General features: G+C 41.8%; 1 pseudogene; it reads left to right on the top strand.

Moving 5' to 3' along the window:
• The first annotated feature begins 400 nt into the window (after positions 1–400).
• On the top strand, positions 401–23,164 carry LOC125882276 (uncharacterized; annotated as a pseudogene).
• The last annotated feature ends 1,834 nt before the right edge of the window (positions 23,165–24,998 follow it).

Genomic DNA, 24,998 nt, shown 5'->3' with positions numbered 1-24,998 from the left:
CAGTATGCTAGCCAGAGAGAGAACCATGGAGCAAAAGGTTAGAGTTAGATGGCCTAGAGCAAATGACAGTAAAGAATGGGAGATAGTTAATAGAGATTTGTCAGTAATCTTGAGTAGGCTTAGAGGAAATGCAATGGAAAGGTTAGAAAAGATGGGAGATATAATGTATTCATATGGTGTAGAGAGGTTTGGGGTGCATGAGAGAAAGAGGAGTGAGAGGGTACAGTCAGGTAAGTCTAGGCGGCAGAGAGAAATAGAGAAGTTAGTCAAGGAAAGGAGACAGTTAAGAAAGCAGTGGAAAAAGGCTACAGAAGAAGAAAGGGAGGGAATTAAGGTGTTGCAAGAGGAGTTGAGAAGCAGGCTAGCAGTTCTTAGAAGGGCAGAGCATCTCAGGAAAAGAGGAGGAAGAAGGAATATGCTAGGACAGGTTTTTCAGGGACCCTTTTAAGTTTGTTAAAGGATTGTTCAGCCAGGAAAAGGGAGGGCAGCTTAAAGCAGAAAGGCTAGAGGTTGAAGAATATTTGAGAAACACATATTCAGATTTGGAGAAGAATAGGATAGTAGGTTTCCCACCTGATATCCCTCCATTAGGAGGGATAGAGCATGAGATGGATGTCAGGCCACCTAGGTGGAAGGAAGTTCAGGAGGTGGTCAGGCGTGCAAAGGCTTCTTCGGCCCCAGGGCCTAATGGAGTCCCCTACCGGGTTTATAAAAGTGCGCTGATACCCTTAAATTTTTGTGGAAACAGCTAAGAATAGTTTGGGAAAAACAAATTATACCAAGAGCATGGCGTAGGGCAGGGGTGTCCTCATTCCTAAGGAGAAGGAGTCTGTGGACCTTAGCCAGTTCGGATGATTTCTCTCTTGAATGTGGAGGGAAGATTTTCTTTAGTGTAGTAGCGCAGAGACTAGCTAGTTACTTAGAAAGGAATAGCTTAATAGATACCATGGTGCAGAAGGCAGGAATACCAGGTTTTTCAGGGTGTTTAGAGCATACTAGCATGATCTGGCACCAGATTCAGGCAGCGAAGATTAACAAAGGGACCTACACGTAGTATTTTTAGATCTTGCAAATGCATTTGGTTCAGTTCCACAGCCTCATTTGGAGTGCGTTTGACTACTTCAGAGTGCCACAGGTAGTTGTTAACTTAGTGAAAGCATACTTTCAGGATATTAGGTTGTGTCTAAGTACAGCAGGTTTCACAACAGGTTGGCAGAGGCTAGAAATAGGCATCATGGCAGGGTGTACAATTTCTCCGTTAGCATTTACTATGGCAATGGAAGTAATCATCAGGGCTTCTAAGTGGGTGGTAGGTGGGGAGAGATGGCAGAATGGGTTGCATCTTCCACCAGTTAGGGCTTACATGGATGACATGACACTGGTGACCACAACAATGCCATGTACAAAGAGGCTACTAGAGAAGGTAAATAAGAACCTCAAGTGGGCCAGCATGAAAATCAAGCCTAGTAAATCTAGAAGCATCTCGATATGTAGAGGAAATTAAGTGATAGGAAGTTTGTCATAGATGACGAGGACATCCCAACAATTAGGAAAAGTCAGTAAAGAGCTTAGGTAGGTTGTACAATGTAGAGTTGAATGATAAGGAACAGGTGGTGAAATTTAGAAAAGATGTGGCTGAAGGATTGGATAGAATAGATAAATCAGAACTTCCAGGAAAGTTGAAGTTGTGGTGTTTGCAATTTGGGCTATATCCTAGGTTAATATGGCCACTGTCAATTTATGAAATTCCAATAACTGTTGTGGAGAGAATTGAAAGGTTGGTTAGCTCCTACATTAGGAAGTGGTTGGGCGCTCCTAGATGCCTAAATAGTGTTGCATTGTATGGAAAAGGGATACTTCAGCTGCCAGTAACTAGTTTAACAGAGGAATTTAAATGTACCAAGGTCAGGACAGAGCTCTTGTTAGCTGGGAGTAAGGATGTGGTAGTTAGGAGTGTGGTTCCAAATCCAACCAAGGGAGGAAGTGGAACCCAAGATCGGCAGTTCAGGAGGCAGAGGCAGCTCTTAGACATGCAGAGATTGTAGGTAATGTTCAGTTTGGCCGGGGAGGCCTGGGGCTTGGCTCAGGTAAACCGGTATGGAATACAGCAGGCCTCAAAGATAAAAGAAAGCTGGTTGTAGAACAGATACGCAGACAGGAAGAGATAGTAAGGGGTGCAAAGGTAGTGGCCCAGGCTAAACAGGGACAGTGGTTGAATTGGGAAAGTGTAGAGAAGAGAAGCTTAGTTGGAGGGACCTGTGGAGTATGGAGGAGAATCATTAGATTCCTGATAGGGGCTACATCGATGTCTTACCAACCCCCCAGAACCTAAAACTGTGGGTAAATGAGGACCCGTCATGCCCATTGTGTTCACGTACCGCAACTTTAAAGCATATTTTGTCAGGTTGCAAAGTTAGCTTGTCACAAGGCCGATATACATGGCGACATAATCAGGTGTTGAAATGTTTAGCTGCAGGCATTGAAGGGAAACGAAGACAGGTGAATTCAGAAGGTGTTAAGGATAGGAGTTTAGTAATTCAGTTTGTCCGTGAGGAGAGAAATACAGAAGGGATAAGTTAGTGAGGAGGCAAAGGTGTGGCCGCCTAGAAGGTGCTTGTGATTGGGAAATGCAAGTAGATTTAGGGGGAAAGCTTGTTGTTCCTCAGGAAATAGTCTGTACCAGGCAGAGGCCTGACTTAGTGTTGTGGTCAGTGAGTCAACAGATAGTTTATTTCATCGAGCTGACAGTTCCTTGGGAAGACTCAGTGGAAGAAGCATATGAAAGAAAAAAGCTTAGATATGCAGACTTAGGAGCAGAAGCTGAGCAGCGAGGATGGAAGACTAGGATTTGTCCAGTGGAAGTGGGGTGTAGGGGATTCATAGCAAGATCAACTGTCTCACTCCTGGGAACTCTCGGAGTGGGGACAGAGGTTGAGGAAGACAGTGAGGGAAATGTCAGATGAAGCAATTAAATGCAGCCAGTTTATCTATTACAGAAGAAATAATGTCAGCTGGGGGCCAGCAGGGAGAACTACTAAGCAGGGCACATAACTCCTTGAGATCAGGTGGAGAGATCCACTTCCTGTCAGGAGAAATCCAGGAAGAGGAAGTATTTAAGTGTGGGAGTGGCCTATTGGAATCCATTTTGTTTGAGGCCATGCGGCAAGGTGAGTGTGCTTGCTGATCCTGTAAGTCCAGTTAGCTCCTTTAACTTTAGCTTATATTGTAGTTATGCTATGTAGTGTGTGAAATAGAGTATGGTGAATGTGACAGGAAAGCTAGTATCAGCATTGCTTCTGCCTGGAGCTCGCATGTATGGAGCCTGGGTTTGGTTGAAGATGGCAGTGCTGTTTGGGCTGAGAAAGCCATGTGTATGTAAGGAGGAAATCCAGGAAGAGGAAGGTTATTTAAGTGTGGGAGTGGCCTATCTGAATCCATTTTGTTTGAGACCATGCTGCAAAGTGAGTGTGTTTGCTGATCCCGTGAGTTCATTTATCTCCTTTAACTTTAGCTTACATTGTAGTTATGCTATGTAGCGTGTGAAATAGAGTATGGTGAATGTGCTAGTAAAGGTAGTATCAGCATTGCTTCTGCCTGGAGCTCGCATAAACGGAGCCTGGGTTTGGTTGAAGGTGGCAGTGCTGTTCTGTTTGGGCTGAGATCACTGTCTAGCCTCCTGGAGGTGTCATTGTTGTGAGGGCTCGTCTTGGGGAGGTAGACTGTACAGCCTAACCCGGCGGGGGAGTGTGATAGCCTAACAAGGCTTCCCTCCCTGGGTCTACCTCCTCTGTGGTAATATAGGTAAGGTAAAGGAGGTTGTTCGGTTAGTGTGGGGAGCAGTGAGACCTGGCATTAGGGGAGTGTCTCTGGGACGCCAGAGATCACTGTCTAGCCTCCTGGAGGTGTCGTGGGACCAACTAGACGAAACACCGGTGAAAGGAGGTTCCCACCCGATGACCCCAAAGACATGTTAGTTATCACTGCTCATTGGTCTGTATAGTTAAGCCTTGCCATAATAGTTTGTCGTAGGGCTTAGGAGGTTATTCACTGAGTGCTGATCCCTTCTTATTTATTTATTTATTTACTTATTTATTTATTTATTTTTTTTTTTAGAGCACAAACTTCTTGTGTTTATTTGAATTCAGTAACAAGCCCAACATTGGTGGTAACCACTTCATACCTCAACTGCTTCTTTCGAAAGTTAGAAAACTTAGCAAGTTAGCTGCTTTAGTGCTATCTAGTGGCGATGACTGCAAATTGCAACCAGCTGAAACTTCTCCTGGTTAGAATTCCTTCAGTGTTGATTGTGCAGGAGGTTTTTACCAGGAGCCAGTTGTCAGCAGAGGTCTCTTTCTCTCCAAAACAAAGGACCCAGATATATACATCAGTAAAAATGCTGAATAAAGTAGTTTCATGTTAAAAATCAGTCCTGCGCTGTTTGGCATGTTGCAGACAGGCCTCTCACATAGCACCTACTAAAATGTGCTCACCTATTTTTCTCATACGCTAATGAGTGCTCACCTTATCTTTTTTGGTTTGTCCATTCTGGGCTACTATGTTAGTGCAACATGACAGAGTAGAAGAGGGCTGCTCCCTGTATAGATATAAATGGCTCATTCTAAGGTTACGAAAATACAGCGATTCCTTTTATATTATATTTCATTTCTGCCAATAAATCCTCTTAAATCTTACACACTCAGCCTTTAAGTTACTGTTACATAAAGTCAAACAACTGTCATCATTGCAAAAAATGGCAAACATTAAACTTTGCAGATTTTACAAAAAAAAACAGGAGCCATAGCAACATATTCTTATTTTTCATGTTTTTATTGTTATTGCTATCATGTGTATTGGTGGCAGCAATATGAAAGTTGGGCTGAAAAAAACAGGACAGGAAAGAATATTAGGAAAAGTATGAGTGATATGAGCCATAGTAATAGTATGACTTTTTTCAGCACGAACACTAAAAATGGAACCCAGGGTGCTGCTGAGTCTGCCACTGAAATTAGCTCTAGCTGCAGGTAACCCCTGCCACTGTGAGTCATTCTCTGCTCAGTGTGATTCACCAGACTAAAGAGTACTGATGGATGGAAGCCGTGATTGATACCCAGAGACACATATGAATGATGGTGGTCTCATTCGACCATTTTTGGCTCATGACCCCCCAGAGCAAATGCATGACTCTGTTACCTTTGATGCTAAATGATGCTTTTTATTTTCCCTTGAGAGACATGACTTCATTTGACTAATTATTAAAAGAATCCCTAGAGGCTGCAGGTATTCATTATACCACACGAACAGGACATTCATCACAAAGATTTAAAAGTTGATAAGAAATTTATGTTGGAATTATATTTTTTAAGATGCTATCAGTCATCATGCCACTGCACTGCTCTACATCCCACTGCTAGGATCAACATATTTTTCAACTTTTTCCTGAGTCAAAGGAGAACATACTAATTGGCTAAAGTATATGGTATATAGATTTGTGTGAGCAGATGGATGAAAAAGATAGAAGTAGCAAAAGCAAAGCAAAAATATTCAAGACACCTGCATGCTTTTTTGGAGCCTTTACGCAGAGCAAACCAGAGATACCCATGGCTATCAATTCGCTCAACAGTGTGCACACACACACACACACACACACACACACACACACACACACATAAACACACCCCTCTTTTTGATGATATGTTCCCACATGCACTTGTGTGTTGAATCACTCCTGATTTCTGACTCGTCTTCCCCCTTTTTTCCTTTTTCATATCACCTTTGTGTGCAGGGCTTTGTGAATATTTCTCCTCTGAACCTCTCAGTAAATTCTGACAGGGGGCCTTTTCTATCTGAACTGATTCCAAAAGAGGAAAATGTAAAGCACTGCATCCATTATTGAACAACATCACAACCTGGGAAGCCTCCACGAGACATTTACATTTTATGGCCTCTGTCAGTCCCTTTGGTAAGCAGTAAAAACCCAAAGCTTGTGGATTCTCAGGGATCAAATTGACAAGTGCTCACCAGGTGTATTGTCATGCAAAATGAGGGATGCGAAATTTTACATTTAGTGTCGCTTCTTTAAAGGATAAAATGGGGGAAAATTAGATTTTAACAGGCCTTCTTGAACCTTCCCTACAGCTGTGCCTGGGGTGAGACGTCATTTATAGCAGGGGTTCAGGCAGGCCATGAAAAATGCTATTTGATACCAACTTTATTTTGCACTGTTTCTGCTACATGTGGTGGATTGTTGCAAGTAAGTCCACAGTGCATATTGTATGTGCTCCTGCAGCTGATGGCTCCCTCTGCATCAATCCTCTAAAGTCCATGATAGGGGATGGTTTAATGATAAACGACAAGGACACACATGGCTCGGAGGAAGGTGTGGTATAATTTCAATCATTTTAATAAGTGCTTCAGTGGCTTGTGAAGCTGCCGTACAGTATTTCGCTGTCTTATGGGCCTGCAGTGATCTAAGTGGTCAGCAACCTATTAGGATGCATAGTGGGGAAAAAAACGCGTCGCCTATTGTTGCTGAAGAAATACTCTGTGACAGCAACATTGTGTTTGCATCCCATTTTAATTTGTACGTCTCCTCCTTTAGAAGATTAATTGAAAATAGAATCGCCACAATGCTTTCAAGGTTAATACAACACATGTTCAATTAAGTGTGGGGAAACACACAGCTGTACTGTATTTCACAAGGCTTTGCTGGCAGAAGCCATACTATTTTCCATGCTTCCTAATGATAAGCCTTCTCTCCCCCAGTTATTTGTAATTAAGTTTCTTCTCAGCATTTAGTTAGAAAGATGTCAAAGAGGAGAACGGAGGAGGGGAGGAGGGGAGGGGGGGATCCAGTGAGCTGGGGGCTGGAGCTGCCCTATTCCTGAATAAATGTAGAGGGTGAACAGGCTTAGTGAATTTCAAAGTCACCCAGGCGGCTTAATAGCTTTCCTAAATGACTCAGCACATTATTTCCAGTTGTACAGTAGTCCATTACACGGTGCGTTACCATAGCCATACAGGGTTCGGACTCCCTCCTTCCTGTCCTTCTGGCTCAGGCCTGGCATGTGTTCAACAAACCACTTGAGCCTGAATGCAAAATTAAGTCCCTTGGCTATAACTTTAAGGACAGTTCAGTCTTTTTAGTGCTTACCCAGGAGCCCGGAGCCTGTCAGTGACACCTGTAACCCCTTCGCACCGCGAGCTCTGATGGCAAAGGTGATAGCTAAAAGTGTATTGCATTGGCCATGGGCTTGGATGTGGATGGAATGAGACAGAAAGAAGGAGATAAATAGAGGAGGAGGGAGCGAGAGAGAGCAATTAGTGGTGCTCTACAGCATAATCCCTGGGAGACAAGGCCCATCAATCATGTTACTAATCCTTTGTTTCTCAATAAAGATAACCATGCTGCAGGGAGTTAACATTTTCTTAATAAGTCATCCCACTATAGTACACCTGAAATGCCAGATTGGCCCAGAATTATCCTTATCCTTTATGTATGACATTGAGTTGATAAGAGGGCGCTGAGACCTATTGTACAAGTATGTTATTCCTCTTATTTTGATTGTAGGAGAGCTAGAGGAGGTAGCCTATAGGTTATAGAGCAAAGTAAAGGGCTGTCTGATCAAATCTCAGGTGGCTCTTTTCCTCAATAAGTCCTTCAGCCTCAAAGACAAAGCAGCCTGTTTGTTGTCGCCTTCTAAAATGACCCATGTGAGGCAGGACTACTGCGTTTGTCAGTTCCCCCAAAAAAGGTTTCAAATTACTATCACAAAAATTATTTGCATGACCATTTTTTGATCCGCTACCGGTATGGCAAAAGTTTGGTTACATTTAGGCTAGCAGAGTGGTTTGGTTGAAGACAGGGGAAGCCTGAAGTCTTTGTTAGAATAAGACTATGACTCTAAATCTACACCATGCCAGTGACACTGTAAAAGGCTTTGCTTAGCCTTGCTTACAATTTTTCCCACTGGCCACAAAAAAAAAATCTCCTGTGGCCAAGAAAGCACAGAAAACCATTATGAAACAGACATCTGTAAAACTGTCAGCAGAACACATTGAATTGCAACCAAGGCCAATCATGACTCTTTATATTATGAATTTTTGATCCATAGAGAGAAAAGTGATTTAAAAAATGTGTGGTGTCATCATAATGTAAAGTCTATGTGCTGAGCAGAAACCTGTGGGCGGAGCCTGCAGGAGAAACACTACTGTGCATATTCAGAGGGTTGCATACCCCGGAAGTAAACTCCGAAGCTGGAAACATTTTTGGTGTATGTGCCAGGCTAGCGGTTCTTCCTCAACTGAATAGGCGCCATCTTAGGGCGTGGTATCCAGATCTAATAATACATCCATGGTAGCCTACTAAGGTAAAGCAGTAGTTTTAGCTGTATGTTAACGTCAAGATTCTAACATGCTTACAATGACAATGCCAACATGCTGATCATTAGCTGTTATAACCATGTGCACCATCTTAATTTGCCATGTTAGCATGCTAATGTTTGCTAATTAGCACTTAATACAAAGTATGGCTGAGGCTGATGGGAATGCAGGTAAAAAATAAAAAAAAAATTGTCCTGTTTATAGCACTAGATGAAAAGTTGGGGGCATATTTTATCCAGCAGTTGTTGAGATATATTAGTCTGGACCAAAGAGAGCTGGATACAGCAATGGAGGGGGGACCCCATCCTTTTTCATAAAGATTGCTCAGAGGCACATGAAGCCAAAAAGCTCTTTTTCCGTGGCATGGAAATACCTGCATATTTCCCATTGTGGGGTGGAGACTTTCAGCAGCTAAACAACCAACTTCCGCTGGCTTAGTGGCTAATTAGTGGCCAATGAAGCACTCAGCTACTTTGTATGAGGATGACATGATTAAATTGTGCTGTTCCTCTAGACTTTATAAATGTTATCGGAACAAACAGATGAAATCCTGACAATGAAATGAGGAAGTGAGTCAATTGCGTGGGTTGTGACACTCAAAAGATTTAATCCCTGATTTACAGGCATCTCTTTCGCAGTGTCAGTCTATGGGAATAAGTTGTTTTGGGCCCAATGGAGCAATGTTCCATATTTGGCTGTAAAATTGGCTTCAAAGCTCAGCGTTGTTGCTGGGGGCTTAGTTAAACCAAAGCGGTGGAGCAACCAACTCACAGCCCAACACTGCCATCCTTGATGCCACGCTGCCGGCCACAGTTAAAAAATATTTAGTTAGTGTAGGGAAAGACTGTGGGCAATAATGGGCAACCAAAACTGAGAGGTGATAGAAAACCAATGGTTACCAGTGACCAGTGGTATCCTGTGGCCTCTACTTCATGCTGGTTATAATGATTTTTGTCAGGACAGTGAACAATGGACACCTTCTGATTGTCTGAGTGATGTATTGTAGAATGTGTGCTCGGCAACCTTTCTTCCTGGATAAGCCATCAAGATGCGCTGCACACTTTCCCTGGATGAATGTAAAACATTATTAACTGATCTAATCAAATAAGTTTAGGTTGGATTGGAGATCTAATTGCAAGCTGTACCTTTAAGGCATATGCTGTGGTATTATACAGTGAAAAGATTTAGCTCAAATATTCATCATGACAGCCCAAAGGCACTGCTTCAAGAATAAACCATCCTTCCGAGGAGCATAAAGGGAATGCCAGGAGGCAAATAACATATCTCGTGGTTCCTTGACTTTCTGCTAATCTTGCATGTTTTTCTGTTGAAATAACATTTTCTTGCAAAGTCCATGTGGGCGACCTTTGTAAAATCAAGTCAGCTCCAAATTGAATGAATTCACTGGTGACCTTGAAGGCATCTCTTTGTCTGATTCGATGTGCTTCTCTCTATACGATACCTCTTGCACAGGATAGACCTATCCATCATGTTCCCTTGTTCACCTTTTGTCTCAGAGACAACATTTTGCACCTTGTTTTTCTTTTTCTTGTCTTTCCATCATCCCCCTCTCTCTATCATCTCAGCGGTCTCTGGGAGAAGTCAGCCATGGATATGTTGGTGTGGATGTGGCTCTGTGCTGTCATGGATGCTTCAAGGTCAAGAGTGCTTAGCTGGATATTAAAGAGACAGATGGGTGTAGAGACCGAGTGGGATGGCAACGCAATGCAATTATAACCCGTGCCCACTGTCCACCACACACACACACACACTCAGTCACGCACAGCACGAGAGAGAGCGAAACCAGCAGAGAAAGTGGGTGAGAAATAGATAGACAAGAGATCACCGCTATCTCAGAAAACTCTGCGGAGACAATCTAATATCAGCATGAGTGTAAGTCCACAACAGTTGGAGCATGCACGCACCCGTGTACAAACAAACCCGTGTGCACATGCACGCACACACATGGCACAGAGATTGTCTGATAGGAATTGTAATGGCTCATTAAAGCACCAAAGTGATCCCGTGGATGGTTCCAGGAGGAGGAAAACAGAGTGAATGATTGATACAGTGATACAGAGTGTGCTCCCTCTACCAGCCCATTAGGGGTGATTTAGAGGGACTGTGGAGTGCAACTGGAATAGAAAAGAGGCTCCTGTCTTTACATTTTTGATTCCAACCAACTCTGTGACTGATTGAGAGAGCACAAGAAAATGACTCTGTTTTTCACCATCATAAGATCCCACTGTTGTTCATAATGGAATTTAGGAGACCGTGATTGCGAAGGTAACAGCCGCAACATAATAGGTGGTGCAATTTGGGGATGTGACACTCTCTCTATGCCCGCTTAATTGTATTTTAGGCTGTCGTATGAGTTACGAGTGGCACAGGGTCATGATATGGCTGCGCGTCAGTTGGTGACAAACCAGGCTGAGTGAAAAAGTAAAATGGCCCGGAAGAAAGAGTTCTTTGAAGGAACAGTGCATGATCAAGGCCTGGTGTAATTTGCCTGGATTGGATGTTATTCACTATCACTAATGTTCATGCAGTGAGGCACACTCTCTCGTTTGATTCTGTTCACGTGAGATATTTCACAGTTACAATAGTGCACGCATATATAATAAATTTGTTGTTGTTTTCTAAGCTGTATCTGTCTTTAATGTGCAGCACTAATAGATTTTACCACCTCATAACGCAAATTAGCCACCATGTACCTGTGGAGAGTTGATAGCATTGTTGGTCAGTACTAATGAGTAAAGGGTCACTTTGCCAGGTGCAATGACTCCACAGTGTCTGGCACTTTAAGACGCTCCCAATCCACTCACCCTACCTACTTGGATTTCAAGTGCTCAACATTAGATTACAGTGCTGTTTCCACGGAAGCACCCAAAATCCCTTGTGTCCTTGGTAAAAAGGCAAATTCCAAAGCAGGTGTATTATGACTTTATTTTTAGGGTCATCATTAGAGGTTGAATTCCTGTTGTGTCTGTGCTAGTTTATTATTTTTCCTCAAAACTGTTTGCAAATTGCTGATAGATGGTACATTGTAGACACATTAAATTTTCACCAGTGATTGGAAGTTGTGACTTAATGCTGGTCAGCAAATATAAGTCCAATCAGCCTGATGGGGGGGTATAATTAAAGGTCAAATTTAAACAGTCCTAACTGCTTTGTCATGAGTCCAACTGACATAAAACTTGGTACAGACATCCATCTCAAGTCTGACTGACAAGATTTTCTGCCATTTTGAATGTTTTGAAACACATTTCTGACATCTCCTTATGAAGGAGAAAACAAATGTTAGATTCCAGGAATAAAGTTGCAAATCTGTGAGAATAAAGTCACAAAATTACAAGAATAAAGTCGAAACATAACGAGATTAAACCTGTAATTTTAGGAGAAAAAAAAATCACAGATTCAGAATGAACAGTCAGGTAATGTGGTATAAAAAGCGACAAAGTGGTAATGCGTTATGTGAAATAGCATCACTCGAAATCTTGTTGGTAAGGCGTTATATTACTTAAGTACTGCTAAAACGTATATTACTGTCACCCTAAACACCTACCATGTTACCCAACTTCCAGGTCTTACATATAATTATATAAATATAAAATAATACTTCTCGTAGATTTACGACTTTATTCTGTAGTTTAAACTCTAGTTCCATTTTGTACTAAATTTTCTTTGGATTCAAAATTTGCATAAGTCTTGCTGGGTTCTCATTGCATTTTCAAGATGTTGAGCTATGAACATTTAAAGGGCATGGCTCAGCACATAAATAGACGCAACTCCATGACTGTTGGGCCCATCATACTGAAACTCGTAGAGCAAGTTCAGAAAAGTACCTGAGATATAAATAAAAAAAAGAATAAAAAAATGTTTGTCTAATCAAAATGTTTCATTTCAATGTTCAACCACGTGTGTAAAATTATTTTAAAATCACTCAATAGGGGGCGCCCTCAGTCCCTCCTTGGCTGGAGGCAAAATTTGGCCATAAATCAATCACAGTTGTTCCAAATATTACCAAACTTAGTCAAAATTTTTAGTTAATTTATTAAAATATCTTGCCAAAATGTTTTTCACTGTTGACCAATAGAAGGTGATGGCATTGCGGAAGCATTGCCAAAACTGTTAGAGATCTTAATCAGGTTTCAACTTTTAACAGTCATTGCTGACTCTGAAATGATACTTACCACTAAATTCATTATTATCTTTTTGGTTTTGTACCATTTTACTAGAAAATGTAATTTTTTTTAAATTTTTTTTTTAAAGGAAGACATAATGTCCCCAATTGCACTAAAAATGCTCTTTCTGCCTAAAAGCTGCTGCTTGGGCATCATGATTTTAAAAAACAAACAAACAAACAAAAAAGTATAAACAATTAACTAGCTGTTTAAATCCAAATTTCACCCACATTAATAACAACAACCCAAAAGCTTATACCCATTCCAAGATGTCTGGGTATAAGTAAGACCAAACACTGTGACCTCTACTGTAACAAAGTAACCATTACTTGTGTAACCTATACCAGATACTTTTTAATGTTGCTGAGATGTATTTGTCCCCAGTATGGAAATGAAAGTAAAACAACAGAAACTGAGAAATATTGAAAGCAGCTGGTGCCTTCATGTCATGTGTGATGATAGATGTTAAAGGGTGGCTTTGAAGTGGAAAGATTCCCTTTAAGGTGCCGATTTCCTTACAGATGCCATCCATGGTTTGGTCTGTGATGGCTGACTTTAAATGGCTATATTCACATAAAAGAGAGAAAGAGAGACATTTTCTTAATGCTGTAATACCTGTATATCATGATCGTGAACAAAGGAAGGTATTGCAGACTTACACACAAATATACAGAAAGAGACATGCAAGCATGAATAAATGCATAATGATGCCTACATGCCATCACTTCATTACCCTGAGATCTCATCCATATGTCAGACATGTAGCTCAGTGAACTTGAAGACAAAGTAAGGGACGATTACACTGTAACGCACTGCTGACAGTAATGTTTGTATTTTAATGTCAATTAAATGTTCACTTTAATTGCCCCTAACTTAGTTTTAATTTACGGTTGACCAATTGAATCTTCAGTCTTTCATGGCGGCTTGATTGTAACAGTGATACTCATTAAAATGAGAGTCAATCCCATTAGAGATCACAAGGCTGGGATCAGACATTGTAACGCATGATCACACAATGACCCTGTGTCATTATTTACTCATGATGATAGAGACGTCCGCTGTATGGACTCCCACATGAGTCCACATGATTGTGGACAAGAGAAGAAACAGCAGTGCTGTGAAATGGAGCCCAGCTCATGCTGAGGCAATTGAGACAGGAAATAGGGGTCGGTGTGAGGTCATGGCGTCCAAACTCAGCAATCTGAGGATTTTGTATTTCCCACAATCCCTTACTCACCCACCAGCTCCTGCTGTCACACAGACACACACACACAAATGCACACACGTCCAAACCCACTATGCCTCCCGGTCCTTTATCCCCTGGAGGTGAGAGTGTGATATCAACCAATCTGTTCCACCTACCCCCGTAACCCCAACAGTCTCACCAGCACCACCCCCGATCCTCACAGCTCCTTCCTGTTCATACCCAGTGTGTGCCACAGTGGAGCGACAGCCACACCAAAACACACTGCAGTGAGCACTGGACCAGCACTCGCAAAGAGGGTCATAGCGAAGGGTTAAGTGAGCTGAGGAGCGAGACATGAAGTCCTGCTCAGGCCCCAGTTTGACCGATATGGGTATTTCAAAGAATTTAAACACCATTAATTATCAGTCGGTGCATTTAAAGCAGCGGTAGGTGACTTTTATGTGTTCGTATTTGCTTAGAGGTAATAAAAATGGCAGTGGCCACAGATGAGCAGGATGATGTGTCAGAAACAGCGGTAGCCCCATCTCTCTGCTGTTCTCATTTCAAAGTGAAATGTGTGGAAACCCATCTGATCAATGAAGCGAGTTTTGAGGCGAAAACTGTGACTACTTAGCCAGCAGGAGGCCAGCAGGGTTGAGAGGCATGTCATCCCTCGTGTTGCTTTTAGATTCCAGTGATTTCTTTCCTACTTCCCCAACTTGTAACACTTTTGATTCAAGGTATTTGACAATTTATGCACCAAAAAAAGAAAAAAAGGAGACCTGATGATGTTTGAATACTACAACTTTTTACTAAAGCCCAAAAACATTGAGTTATTTGAGGTTAGATCTTAGTTTTGTATTCATTGGTTGAGAAGTATTTCACTGCTGGAAATAGTTTTCACAAAACAAGGCTGTCTATACTGTAAAATGATGGTGCCACATACAGAAAAAGCAGAGAAAAAGGGGCTGTGGCATCTGATTTTTCTCAAGAAGTAGAAAACCTACAACTTCCAGAATGCACTGCGCCACCCTGAAGCCAATACACACTCACGCTGGTGGGTGGCGTAATGCAAGCTTGGTGATTTTGACACAGGAAACAATATGGTGGCTAGTAACAAACAGTCTTAAATAAAAGTCAAATGGTGAGCCAAAATATGCTTCTGAAAACATCTGAGACAAGAAATAGGTGACGCAGTAACTGAATCTTGGTTCGTATTAGCACTGTTTAGTTTGTCGTTTGATCACCATTTTTACAACGCAGGAAACAGTATGGCCCCTGCTTCTTGTTCACAATTTCTCATATTACAGCCAAACAGTACACTAAAATAGGTTTCTGAAGACATTTTAGGCAAAAAAATAGGCAATACAGTAACAGAATCTTGGTTTATCTTTGATCAGCACTGCCCAGTTTTACAGTTTGATCGCAATTTGGTATGCTTTTGAGAGATAGAGAGGGGTGGATCTCTCTTGATCCGCTTAGTTACTTTTGGTGGTGGTGGTGATGGGTATACAAAAATGCGGAAGCAATCTGTAGTACAAGCAACAGCCCTAGAGCCAGTGAAAAGCATGTCATTCAGTGGAATTGAGCTGAGAGATGAATTTACCACAGTACATTTCCACATTCTACCCACATTGTTAGAATACAAAGCTGGCTAGAATTCAGCAAAGAAGCGAAGAGAATTCAAGCCTCATTTGTCCAGTCATATGCCAAGTACTTCCACAACACATGCACATTGCTACGACCTTACTGCTAATAACATTTACACATACATATGCAGACCCCTATGACTTCAATTAATCAAGACAGTTTTTGAATTCTTTATTCATCATAAAGGCTTGTGAGGAAAACAAAGTTTTCTTCATGAAGTCAATGTCATACAGGGTGAGTTACTGACATACAAATTGTCATTTTATAGTTGAATTATTCCTTTAAATTAAAAAAAGAAAATATGCATTTGTAACATTTCCTTCAGGGTGCCATAGATTGTTTTAGTGTTGCTGATGATCATTTTGGCAGTGGAAATATGCTTGGATAACATCCCATACCTAACAGAGGTCCAAAATCAGCCCCATATGCAGCATGTATCTGCAAGCCAATTTATTAGTTTAACAGTAGTTTCAACATCTCCTCTGTGAGAGGCGATGAGAGGAGGAGCACAGAGGGGAGGCAGTGATGGAGGCGATGAAGCAGAGCTCAATTTGGACATCAAACACAGAGGGAGAGATGTGAAGGCGGTGGCACGTGGGCCTGAGATGTCAGGAAGGAGCGGTGTCCTGACTCCATTTCCAGCCCTCCCATGGGAATCCCACGCATGTTGCAACAATGTGGCAACAGACTTCATCCCATTACCCCTGAGGCTCTTTACCCTCAATCTGCTCTCGTCTAGAAAACTGACAACTTGACTGTATTGAACTTGTTCAAAGGGTTTCAGGGTTCCTGGAAAGTCTGGAAGGATGAGGAATTAATCATTTCTGTGTCTTTGTAAGTTTAAGACTTATACAAAAAGCATCTGGGAGCACATGAGAATTTTTTTTTTAGAATTCAGATTATATTGAGTTATTTGACTCTTGCCATTTAACATACTGAGGAATGTAGCGGTAGAATGATTCAGCCTAGCTAAATTATATATTTTCCAGGCAGTGATAAAATACATATTGGACACCAGCAGAAATCTTCCATCACTGTAATAGTCTGAACTTAATATCTGTAAGAAGCATAACAGGAGTTTTCAGTTCAAAATGTGTTAAATCCTTGTAGATTTTAGTCACTGCATAAAATTCATCATTCATTAACCTTTAATTTATCCCATCAACCAATTAACAAAATCACAAGTGTTCACATGTTATTAGCAGAAGCTAAATGTGTGGTTTTATGTTTCATTCACTTCAGATCATCTACGTCAATTATGAAAGCAGTCCAATCACTCCTGTTCAATAAAACAGGGCAAACAAAGGGAACAATTAGTGGCCGTCATCAAAGGTGATAATTGCAAGTTGCACTTGTATAATTTTACTTCCTTCTGCGTGAGTGGAAAACAGTGTGAGTTGAATGTAAGCAGAGTAGCCATTATCACTAGCTGCATGATAAATGGAGATGGCCCAGGGATGCCAAATCTATAAGCTTTTTAATGATTGGTAAGTCATGGTTTCCGGATTGGAATGAATATGGAAAAGATCCTTATCCACCGATGGACTCAAGGTCACCACTGATCTCCTGTCCCCGGGGTGCTTACCAGGAACTTTTCACAAGGTGCAAATGATACCTGCTGCCCTGCTCTATTTTGCCTAGCCAGCATGGTGGAATGTGACACAAGCCATATCATTTATCATCATTTTTCAAAGTGTAATTAACAGTATATCAGGCAAAGGACACCAACATTTAACATATACCCCGTACAGTGCTGCATTCAGAGTGTTGTGCTTACAGAATGTACTGATATAGAAAAGGGTCAGCAGTGAGTGTATAGGTTGAAGGTTTCTGCTGGACCACAGCTACATAAAGCAATTAGTGAGACCAGCAATAGAAAGAGAGTACTGCAGAGTTTCTCAACCTTGTGGTCAAATGGGATTGCTGAATATGCGTATGTAGCTGTCAGGGTTTTTAAGACGTTTTACTATACTAATATACTGTGCTGGAAAGGGAGATATATTTGCATATCACCTGTGAAATGAGCCACTCAAAGAGTTTTTACATGAATCATAGTATTTCTGCTTTATTATACTTTACACATTTATTAATCAGAGAAAACACAATTAGCAATTAATTAGCATTAATATAATGTAAATGTGTCACATTTCAGACTTTTTATCTTCAGTCCCTGGGCAGGACAAACAAACACACAAGATAAATTGCAGACCAAACACCACCAAGCTGGCAAAACAACATTAAAAGCAGACAAAACATCATTTGAAGGCAAAGGAAACAACATTTACAACAGATAAAACAATATTAAAAGCAGACATAACATAAAAACCAGACAAAACAATGTTAAAAGCAGATTTATGAAAACAAAAGCAGACAGAAACAGATGAAAATACATTAAAGGTAGACTAAACAAAATGTTGCAAATGCAGACAAAACATTAAAACAACAACATTAAAAGCAGGTAAAACAACATTAAAAGCAGATAAAATAGCATTAAAAGCAGACAATATGACATCAAAAGCCAATAAAACAACATTTAAAGCAGACAAAACAACATTAAACGCAGATAAGGCAACTTTAAAAGCAAACAAAACAATTCTATAGGCAGACAACTCAACATTTAAAAGAAAATAAAACATTAAAAGCAGAAAAAACAACAACATTAAAAGCAGACAAAACAACAAATGTATTAGAACAATTCAAATCTCACTAAAATGGAAAACTATTACAATTATAACAATAAAAATAAGGAAAAAATGAAATCAATCACCTTAATAAAATTAAATAAACCTTTCAGTACAATTAATTTCCAGCTCTTTCTAAACTCTTGAAAATAGAACACTAAAGTGTGCCATATCCAAATTCGCATGTCAACTTGACAACTCTAATTGGGGTCATGAGAATTTTGGGACCTGAAAATGGGGTCACGGGCCGGGAAAGGTTGAGAAATGCTGTGTAAACGTGTCCCAGGTGGAGTAGATTGAGCTACCTAAAAGAATTACATCCATCTGTTTTGCAGTGGAGGATATGAATATCCCAATACTGTCTGAATCTTTTCAGATGTGATGGCAAGACATAATCTTTTTGACGTGTGCAGGTTTGTGATTTCATATAATGATTGAATAATGGCGAGTATCACCTTCTATATACAAACATTCTGACCTCACTATCAGGTTTCAGATGCCTGCACTGGGTGAGTCCTAATATATAGTGTAAGATTAAACTCTCCGCAATATGTATACGCACACATTCCCCCAAAAGAGATTACATTCATTTTTCAAATGAGCCAAACTGTCAGTGATTGATTTTAGCAGGAGGCTCTCCAATAATGAGATCTGTGTTTGATGCCACTGACCACTCTTTCTGGTGACTGATACAGTGATTGAGTGATGTCACCTGCACCTTGATGAACATGTCACCACCGCGACTGACAGGCTCTGCCGCCACCTCATGCTGTCGCCATCCGCGAGTCACTCACCTGATTTACCGCCCTGATCGCTCCGCTTGTCCTCATCATTTTTTAAAAGCTCCTGAAGTGTCATTTCCTGTGCTATGCTTGACTTGAATCTGAGGAAATGAAGCCTGAGAGAGGTGAATTATTACCCACGGTGACTTTTAGACTAATTGAGACCATTACGCTATGCAGCACAGCAAAGAGAGAGTGCCGACTCCGGTGGTGAACACAGACGCCCAGTACACACACACCCCCCAAAAAATACTTCGCCCTAATTTGTCAGTTAACCTTAAATGTCAAGGTGAAACTGCTGGTGAAATGCAAAGGTTGAATGTAAATTAGTGGCATAAAAAAACATGCTTTCGTGACCCCAATCTGTATAGTTCATGGTCTATGTTTGGATTTGCTTTTTAAATGGGTTATCTTTAATTATCAATGACCCTAAGGCTGAACTGCTTGGTTAGTTCATTCTGTTAACAGTCCACCGTGCAAGGATAGTTGACTAATCAAATGTCACAGTTCAGTTGCAACCACGGTGACCTGCATCATTCTGGTTTACTGTAGGAAGGGCCTGAACAGGGGGCATTACATTATCATGATATATGGCGGTGAATATGCCGCCACGTCTCTGAAATGTGATCCATGTAGTCTTGCCAACAGATAATACATGCAAGGCTGTAAAGAAGATTTCATCCCTCTGAGTGTGAGTGAAAAAGGAGAGAACAGAATGAAGCAGAGAGCAAAATGGAACCCAAATCCCTTGAGAATAATATGGAGATCTGCCTAACATAAGATCCTCGTGGTAATGCAATTTAAGTTAGAAGGAAAAAATGTCAGGGTAATCTCATCAGTCCGTCAGAGAGAGGGATGTCAGACGTAGCCTGTGGCGAGCCTCCAGCAGGGCTGCTTCTATCCTCCACTCTGCACCGCGCTGTCTCCCCTCTCCCCTGCCTTTCTTCCTTTTCTTTCCGTCTCAGAGCTATGCCATCACTCTATTGTGCCACCATCCTCTGTCAATACTTGTAGCCATGCAGACCTTGCAACATAACCCAAATCCTAGGGATAAAAACTGAACAATGCCAGAAACAAAAGGGCATGTAAACAAGAATTTGCATAAGAAAAATAGCCTTGCCATGTCAAAAACTCAGAGATTATGCCTCAGGTACCATATGCAATGTGACATGAGGTCAGCACAGTGCAAATATAATATAATATGCATTGGAAGGGTGAAATGACATGCATGAAAAACATCCTGTCTGTCAGATGTTCCTTAAAGGCTTGGCCATATGGAGATCTGTAAATCACTGGCCCCTGTAGGCCTGGGGGCGTAGAGGAAAGGGGCAATGACATCCCTAAAGTGGACTAGAGATAGTGGGTGGGTGTGGGGCGCCCTCAGACAGGAGGAGGCATCCTTTTTCTTTGGAAGCCTTGGGCAATGCTCGCTCCGAGGTCACCAGCCTGTTGGGGGGAGCAACTCAACGGGGACAAAACCACAGCAGGAGTACGGGGAAAAGACAACATGATGTGGGAATCATTCTTAGTTAAACTAATGGTTGATGGAGGGTGAATACAGCGAGAGAAGGCAGCCAGACGTGGTGCAGTCTGTGATATTTGAGGAAAATAATAGGCCCTGCTGTTTTCACTTTGTCTGTTGTTTCCTTTTTTTTCTTAAAAAAAAGTTATTTCACCAAATTTAGAATCTTTGAGTGGTGCCCGGCTATACTGACTCTTGGCTTATTGGAAAAAGGTGGCAATCCATAATTGCTGTCAGCGTTCTCAGATGCGATGCCGGAGGACATTGGAGGGTGTGGAAAAGTGGCTGTGCAGCATATCAGAGGGGGAGATAAGGCCAGATTGTGGTGTATTGATTATAGATAGACATCTACTCTCCAACACAAGCTGCTGGTCTGCTCTCAAGCGCTGGAGAAGGCCTGATAGGTTTGGATGTGCATGTCCCCTGTTGATCAGATCTGTTATTAGAATGCCTGGTTGGAGCAGTTACAGTAGTTTCATACACTGAGGCTCGGATTCATTTAAGGTTTACGCGGGGAATGCTCAGTGTGTCGCCAAAATGAACAAATCAAAGAGCTGTGTGGGTTTCTCACTGTGTGTAATGATTGGAGAGGGAGCCTAATAGCGCCGTCTAAAAATAAATCCTGTTGTCATCTGTTGTAGTCTTGGGCATAAAAAGCACATGTTAAGCACATTAGTTTACTCGTGTGCTAAACAGGCAAGGGAACAAAAGTCAATTTTAAAGATCGGGTGAAACAAAAATAAATATGTGTAATGCGTTTGTCACACCTCAGAAAATTGGGTTACAAACCACCCATTAATTTTGAGTGATTCAAAAAGAATATCAAGCAACTGCGAAGCAACTCTTATTAGCAGCTCACTTAATAACACAAAGCATAGACACACCCCAAACTAAAGTAGGCAGGCTAAGCAGCTACAGACTCCTGTTAGCGGCAGACTCACTTGCACAGTTGAATACAGCCGTCCTGTTCTGAAGAACAAGCCAACACACAGCTACAGACTCTTATTAGCAGCTAACACACTACAGAGTAAGATAGTAACATACACAATCCCTAAGCACAAGAATGAGCAACCGCACTGCATCGGATTCTCGTTAGCAGCTAACCAAGTAGAAGAATGAGCAACCGTCAACTATAAACTTTCCTTAGCAGCTAATCCAGTAGCACAATAATATACGCACCTCCTAAGCCAAAGAACAGGCAACCGCTTAGCTACTGACTCTCGTTAGTAGCTAACCAAGTGGCACAGTAACGAATGCACTCCCCAAGCGAAAGAACAGGCAACTAGCTATAGACTCTTGTTAGCAGCTAATTCAGTAGCATAGTAACATACACGACCTCAGAGCCAAAGAATGACCCACCGCGCAGCAACAGACTCTCTAGCAGGTAACCCAGTAGCACAGTAACATATGCATCTCCTGTGCCAAAGAACCGGCAACCATGCAGCCATAGACTCCTGTTAGCAGCTATCCCAATAGCACAGTAACATACACAACCCCTGTGCCAAACAATGAGCCACTGCACAGCAATAGACTCTCATTTGCAGCTAACCAAGTGGCACAGTAACATACACACCTCCGAAGCCAAAGAACCAGCAAACGCGTAGCTAAAGGCTCTTGTTAGCACCTAACCGAGTAGCACAGAATCATACACACCTTCTAAGCAGAAGAACAGGCTACCACACAGCTATAGACTTTTGTTAGCAGTGAACCCAGTAGCACAGCAACATACACAACCCCAGAGCAGAAGACTGAGCCGTCGTGCAGCAACAGACACTCTTTAGCAAGTAAACCATAAGCACAGTGGCCAGGAAGGCTGGGGTTGGAACCACCGCACCCCCTCCCCTTCTTTCCTTGGGGAAAGGAGTGGAGGCAACTTGTCCAGAATGAGGTGAGAGCAGCCATGGAAGAGGAGAGATCCAGCAGAGCAGTGGGAATGAGACAGCAAGGCGTCTGGACCAGATGGGAGCAAGTTGTGGAGAGGAAGATCTCGTGGACTGACCTTTGGCGGGCAGAGCCACATCGCATCAAGTTCTTGGTCCAGGCAGTCGACGACGTCCTTCCCAGCCCATCCAACCTGCACTGCTGGGGTTTGGTTGAAACACCAGCATGCCCCCTGTGCCAGGGAAAGGGGATACCTCGAGCACATTATGAGTTGCTACCCAAAAGCTCTGGGGGAAGGCCGATACAGATGGCGGCACAACCAGGTGCTCAAGACCATCACAGAGAGCATCGATAGTGCCATCACCAGCTGTCGGAGGTCTAAGCCCAAGAAGAAAACCATCAACTTCACCAGAGCTGGGGAGGAGCCAAGAACAACATCCAGAGCAACACCAGGGTGTCTCAACACTGCACAGGACTGACAGCTGTCAGTGGATTTGGGCAGCCAACTCAAGTTCCCCCAGCTTGTCGCTAAGACCACCCTCAGACCTGACATCGTTCTGGTGTCAGAGGCAACGAAGAACGTTGTCATGCTTGAGCTCACTGTGCCATGGGAAGAACGCATGGAGGAGGCCTTAGAGCGCAAGAGAGAAAAATACGACAGCCTAGTCAGCAACTGCCACAGACGAGGCTGGAAGGCAAGGTGCTTGCCTGTGGAGGTCAGGTGCAGAGGCTTTGCAGGACAGTCCCTCTGCAGAGCTTACACTTCCCTCGGCATCACAGGTGAGAGGAGAAGGAGGGCCATCTATAACAGCACAGAGGCGGCAGAGAAAGCCTCTAGGTGGCTCTGGAAGAGAGGAAATCCGTGGTCGAGTGCTGTTAGGGCACAAGCAGAGGCCTGATCAACCTCAGCTGTCTGATGCTTGAAAGACCCGAAACACCCTATGACCTCAGGTAGCATCACTGACGATGTGCCCTAGCTATGCATCAGAAGATGTTTCACTGTAATTGTTGGCAACTAACACAGTAGCACAGTAACATACACAACCCCTGCGCCAAACCATGAGCCACCGCAAAGCAACAGACTCTTGTTTGCAGCTGACCAAGTGGCACAGTAATATAGACACATGCCCCCTGGCTGTTTTATTTTTATGTATTTAGTAGACTAAAAGAGCTTAGTTAGCTTATGGAATGAGCGAACCTGCTAACATTAGTGGTAATCTAGTTTTAAGTTAAAGATGGCTCTAGTACATCATCAACCCACAATTTCAGGCCAGCCCAAAAAACCCTGGACACAGAGATGTTAAAAATCAGTCGGTCTAACTCTAACAACATCGTTCCCAGGCTTTCAACATTGTTTTCAACAAGTATTTTTTAACCCTATGGGCCCGAACAACACATAGTGCGTCCAAATTCACACCTGTTCTTCTCTATTGATTTTCTCCGCGACCGTACATCATAGCAGAAGCCACGCATATCACATGAAACAGTGGAATTGTAGCTTTCCGACAAGGCCAAGCACTTGTCGGCAGTCCAATGTTTTCACAGCAAAAAAGAATGATAAAATTACACTAAAATTATGTATAACAGAGCTTTCATACAGCTTTGCACACACATTACTCTTGGATGGATTACTCGCGAATGCAGGCTCGCTCAGAAATGCCACGTGTATCACATGAAAGTGCAGGAGTAGAGCTTTCCACTGAGCACAGTTACATGTGCACAATAATCAGATAACTGGGAATAATCATGTAATGGTAATAATCCGATTTGACGCGTTTACATGCACTTCATTAATCTGATAATCAGAAAAATCTGGTTTACATTATTCAGTCCTTCAGTTGGATTTCTCCCCAAGTACATGGCATAAAACTCAGACTTCCTGTTACAGTAGGTACTCATATCCTTGAAAAACCTCAAAAAGTACGCAAGTTATATATTTGCAAAATAAAGCACTCATCATGCTGACAGCTTATATTCTTACAGTACTGTTTGTTTTTATCATTAACAAATACATTTGAGAGCATTCTAATGTGTAATTTATCAATGTGGAGCCAATTTTACATACTTAGATAGGTAGATTTGGAATAAAAGCTGCAAACTGCAAAGTGCAATATACAAGTGTATTGTATATAAACTTGTCACACAAAGTGGCATATAAGTAAGATAAAATAAAAGTGACAATTTAAACACTGAGAATATAAAAATATATTATTTTATGTAAAATCTTTATCTGAAAGGAAACAAAAGCTGTCAGATTAACGTAGTGGAGTAGACAGTACAATATTTCCTTCTAAAATGTAGTGGAGTGGGAGGATAAAATAGCAAAACCCGAAAGAAACCAGATTAAAGGGTATACATGCACCGAATAATCTGACTACTGGGGGAAAAGCTAGGTGTGTTTATCTGATTTCTCATAATCAGATAATGGCTTTTATCTGATAAAGCCTATCGGATTATGCTGTTTACATGACCACTTGAATAATCAGGTAACTCCAGAAATCAGATAATGATCGGTTTATTAGTGTGCATGTAAACGCGCTACCACACACATCATTGTGCTGTCATCCCATCACGCTATAAATCCAGATTAATTGTCTACAAAATAAAAACCTGACGCATTTCTTTACAATCCATTAAACAGATCTTGTTATCAGTTACTTCATATAGTGAGGAATATCGTATCTTACCACGTCTTAGGCTTGCATGTGTTTCTCCCTGTCTGTCCACATTTGT

This window comes from Epinephelus fuscoguttatus, linkage group LG21 (assembly GCF_011397635.1).
Source record: "Epinephelus fuscoguttatus linkage group LG21, E.fuscoguttatus.final_Chr_v1".
Classification (NCBI taxonomy): domain Eukaryota; kingdom Metazoa; phylum Chordata; class Actinopteri; order Perciformes; family Serranidae; genus Epinephelus; species Epinephelus fuscoguttatus.
Note: the sequence above shows the minus strand (reverse complement) of the source record. Positions and strands in the feature narration are given on the sequence as shown.